The sequence below is a fragment of the Octopus bimaculoides genome, chromosome 10 (genome assembly GCF_046866305.1).
Source record: "Octopus bimaculoides isolate indiv1 chromosome 10, ASM4686630v1, whole genome shotgun sequence".
Classification (NCBI taxonomy): domain Eukaryota; kingdom Metazoa; phylum Mollusca; class Cephalopoda; order Octopoda; family Octopodidae; genus Octopus; species Octopus bimaculoides.
This window is the reverse complement of record NC_142937.1, coordinates 11,233,445-11,238,041: the sequence shown is the minus strand read 5'-3', so window position 1 is coordinate 11,238,041 and position 4,597 is coordinate 11,233,445. Positions and strand designations below refer to the sequence as shown.

At 41.0% G+C, this 4,597-nt stretch overlaps 1 long non-coding RNA gene across 2 annotated transcripts in view; it reads right to left on the bottom strand.

The window, feature by feature from the left end:
* Nucleotides 1-2,564, bottom strand: part of LOC106880414 (uncharacterized) — a 75,177-nt gene extending 72,613 nt beyond the window's left edge. For both annotated transcript variants that reach the window (XR_016243331.1, XR_016243335.1), the window contains exon 1: nt 561-2,564. This is a non-coding gene — a long non-coding RNA (uncharacterized LOC106880414). The remainder of the gene's footprint in view (nt 1-560) is intronic.
* Between the last annotated feature and the right edge of the window lie 2,033 nt (nt 2,565-4,597).

The following is a 4,597-nucleotide window of genomic DNA, read 5'->3' as shown; positions in this document are numbered from 1 at the left end:
CACCATGCACACTACTGCACTTACTGACCCTACCGAACCAGCTCTAAATGATTGCCCGAATGCTCTTCTCTCTTATCTGTGACGTTAGAGTATGAACTTTCCTGAAATCTACCTATCTACGAAGAACAACTACGAAGAATTATCTGTATTCTCTTTTTTAATCTGTGTTGTTAGAGTAAAAACCTTCCGGTTATCTACATATATCTATGAAGAACTACTATGAACTTTCACTGGCCTGTTTTCCTGCTTAATCATATTTATATTCACTTCTGTATAATTAATTTATAAATGCTTTGATGCCATTAGCTACCGCCAGCCCATCTTTCATTTTATCTTACAAACATACACAGCATAAATGTTTATCTTGCTTACCAGGTTTCATGCAGCTGTGATCACGTCCGGAGATAAACATTCGGTTTAAATGAACCATACACTATACATCAACATATAGTGAATAATGCTCACTCTTTTGTGTGACACAATTAAACAGTTACATTTGTAAACAATTCGTCAGTAATGCATGTAGATAGTAAAGGAGGGGAACAAATAACTATACATACATTTCAATTCTTTGTAGAGCCATCGTCATCATCTGTGTATCACGATATTGATTTCAAATTTTGGTACGAGGCCAGTAATTTCCGGGGAGGGATAAGTCGATTAAATCGAGCCTACAGTTCAAATGGTATTCATGTTATCGATCCCGAAGGAATGAAAGGCAAAGTCGAACTCGGTGGAATTTGAACTCGATACGTAAGGACGGACGAAACGCTGCTACTGCTAGCTCTCTGTCTTTTAAATCCAATAATATTCTTTTATACTCTAGGCACAAGACCCGAAATTTTGGGGGATGGGGAGAGTCCATTAGATACTTAATTTATCAACCCCGAAATGATGAAAGGCAGAGTCGACCTCGGGGGAATTTGAACTCAGAATATAAAGATGGACGAAATACCACTAAACACTTCGCCCGCCGTGCTAGCGTGATTCCCAGCTCGCTGCATTTTTAATCCAATATTAGTTACAGAAGTAAGACACGGGGAAAAATAGCTTAGCAGCATTTCTTCCGACTTCACATTCCGTGTTCAAATTCCACCGGAGTCGACTTTGCCTCTCATCGCTTTCAGGGACAGTAAAATAAATATCAGTTGAACACTATGGGTTGGGTCACTATAATCGACGTACCCTCTTCCCCAAAAGTTCTGGCCTTGTCCCAACATTTGAAACCAATATTCATTTCTACTCTAGGCACAAGGCCCGAAATTTTGGGGGAGGGGGCCAGTCGATTAGATCGATCCCAGTACGCAGTAATTTATCGATCCCCGAAAGGACAAAAGGCGAAGTCGACCTCGGTGGGATTTGAACTCATAATGTAAAGACAGATGAAATATCGCTCAGCATTTCACCTGGCGTGCTAAAATTTCTGCCACATCGCTACCTTGAATTTGAAACCAATATTAGATACTGAAGTAGACTGGACTGACTAATCTACATATTCAGTACTTTAGTGACAACAAGACTGAACATTGCTGGTGTGTTAAGGGTGTTTCGTTTCCTTCCTATAATGTTCTACAGAATATATCTAAAGGTTAAGTTTAACCAACGCTAGGTCAAACAATGTTTGCAAACAAGCGAAATTAAGTAACGAATTTAGAGCTGTTCTTCCCTTTTCCTGTCCACACACAATGTACAGAGGAATTGTTTGCAATTGTCACAATGTATGGTAACCAAGAACAATTACGGTGATCCTAGAATGAAAGATGTGAGATGCTGGTGGTTGAGTTTGTGTTCAGACTGCGTATAATGAATGCACAACAATTGTGAACAATTAACAAAATTTTATTCACCGCACAAAATGTTTTCATGTTGGTAATGAATTAGAAATGCAACAACAAAGTTTACACTCTGGAATGAACAATTCTGTAGCAATTTACAAATAGTTGATAAAGAAAGTTCAGTAAATAAACTGTCAAGGCAGGAGAGAAAGTACCATGCTGGATCCATGAATACAAAACATTAGCTGCTGTCAACTATGTTGAATAAGAAGTCATTAGAACGACTGTTTAGAGCAGCAAAATGATAATGTAGTTAGCTTAGCTGCGGGCGGACGCTCACAAATTGAGACAAGTGGTGAGCTGTGTGAAAGGAATCGGCCGGTCTCTGCGCAAATATGTCTGGCAAGAGTGGATATGCATTTTGCTTTGTCGTCTTTGATATCCGCAAAGTTGGTGCTATAAACATGCCTATAAATAATCCTTATAAAGAGATGTTTCAACTGCTTCTAGAAAGATGCGTCGCATGATGTCTTGAATCTGATTGGTCCGTAACTCGGTTGATCACGTGAAACGGCTGTTACAAAGCCATGATTTTAACTTGGCAATCTGTTGACTCTGTTTCGAATCTGCTACACAAACTTCGTAATACAGTACATTGGCTAACTGAATATGTAGATATGTTCTATGGTAAAGTTATAGCAATGAAACGTATCTCAGATAACTCACCAATGATTTAAAGTGCCATCTTCATGCTGACGAAGACTTGTAAAAGCGCTGAAACAAACACAACTGTTATCTCTTTTCCCTGCAGATATACTGTACGGACGAATTATTTATAACTGTCATAAGGCAGTTGTAATTAAAAAATCTATAGACATGCTAACTCTTAGTTTGCAACAGTCTCTCTATCTCTCTCTCACTCTCTCTCTCCCACTCTCCCTCTATCTCTGCCTCTCTCCCTCTCCCTCTCTCTCTGCCTTTCCCCTCCATCTCTGTCTTAGCTGTATAGTAATTTATTATCGCTGTCTCTCAGATACGCAAACGACAAGACTCTTCTGAAAAAAAACCTAGGATGAGTCAACATAAACGCCGCTATGAGGTAACTCACCCAGCAAGAAATAGCAATGAAATTACTTTAACTAATATTCTGCCGTATTAGAAAATGGCACTAGGAATAACATGATTGTGTGTTTCTTGCAATTAAAGATTATATGGAATGGTCAATTTTGGAATGGTTTTGACGATATGTCTAATCAATCAGGGTTGATTTAGGACAATAGCATAGCTAGAGTGTGTGCTGGCCAGGGAGCTCATGAGTTTTCCACCCTCCCCTGGCACCCGAACTTATACAATCTTTCACAGCAGTCCCAAAAGTGCCACTTTCCTAAAAAAAAAGCCTCACCTAACGTAGACTATTGCCTCTCAACTATACTAATGTTGTTGTCATTTGTTTTCTCATATGGAATTGTGGGACATATAAGCACTTTTATTTATACCACTGACAGATGAGAATTGTCTGCTACAGCCACTGGGATTGCCAGATCATGTGGTTTTGCTTTGTTATGGGCTTCTCAGTGGCAGACATCCAGTGGTGATATAACAGCTGAAACTTACTGTCAATGATATATAGAGACCTGAGAGATAGAAACAGACTGAAACTAACAAATACCATATTCCCAACCTTCCACCCCACCACCCCTCCTACTTCTGTCCCATTCACGCCTTCTCCACTTCAATCTGTTGTTACCATTCTTCCAGATCTTCCCCTCTCTGAGGCGTAGCGCTCCCTCCTCAGTAGGGGTCTACGCTTCATCCCCCCTCACTCCATCCAGCAACGAATTTCGGACTCGTGCCGATATCCACAGCTTTGTGCACCGCGTTAGGTTGTGTTCGCTTTTCTGCGACACTCCACCTGCATCTAATGAATAGGACTGCTTCACCGACCTGGGTCGCCATTCCCAGTGGACGTCAGCTCCTCGCCAGTTGCAAGCAGTCGATCTTTTTGCGGGCGACTGGCAGTGTGCTGTGGACCGGTTTGACTTTTCCAAGCGTCCCCGACATCTGAACATCTCATCAGCCGAACTCTCGGCTCTTCGATGTCTCCGACGTTATACGGACATCATCATAATACCGGCCGATAAAGGTGGAGCCGTGGTGGTGTGGCACGTGGACCTCTACAAGGTGGAAGCTCTCCACCAACTTCAAGACACCTCCTTCTACTGCCCTCTACCCTCCAACCCCACGCCCAGCTACCAACAGACTGTGTCCTCCACTATCCATGACCTCATCTCTTCCTCCCGTCTCCCCCACCGCCTCCAATCCCATTCTCCTCACCCCTCGTACTCCCACAATTTACTTCCTCCCCGAAATCCACAAACCTACACAAGCAGATATGCACACATCAAGGTCACCAGCCTCCTTCCACATGCATATACACGCTCTCACATACACACGCATATGCACCTTCGTTTTGGGATTACCACTACTTTATTATCTCCCCTTCTTCCTAGCTCTCCTGTGTGACCCCTCTGTCCAGCATTCACCATGATAGATAGCTAGTCACTAAACCTTTTTCTATTTTCTCTCCCTGTTTATTTCTGTGTTAGTTTCTGTTGAAGTGCGTAGGCTCCAAACGTAAAAGACTTTCTCACTTCCTGAGCATTAAACAAAAAAACATCTGTTTGTTGTTTACTCACCTGTCTTCGTCTTTTGTTTTTTGTAAATTTTCACTACATATATATATATATATGTATATATATATATATATATATATATATATATATATATATATATATATATATATATATATATATATATATATA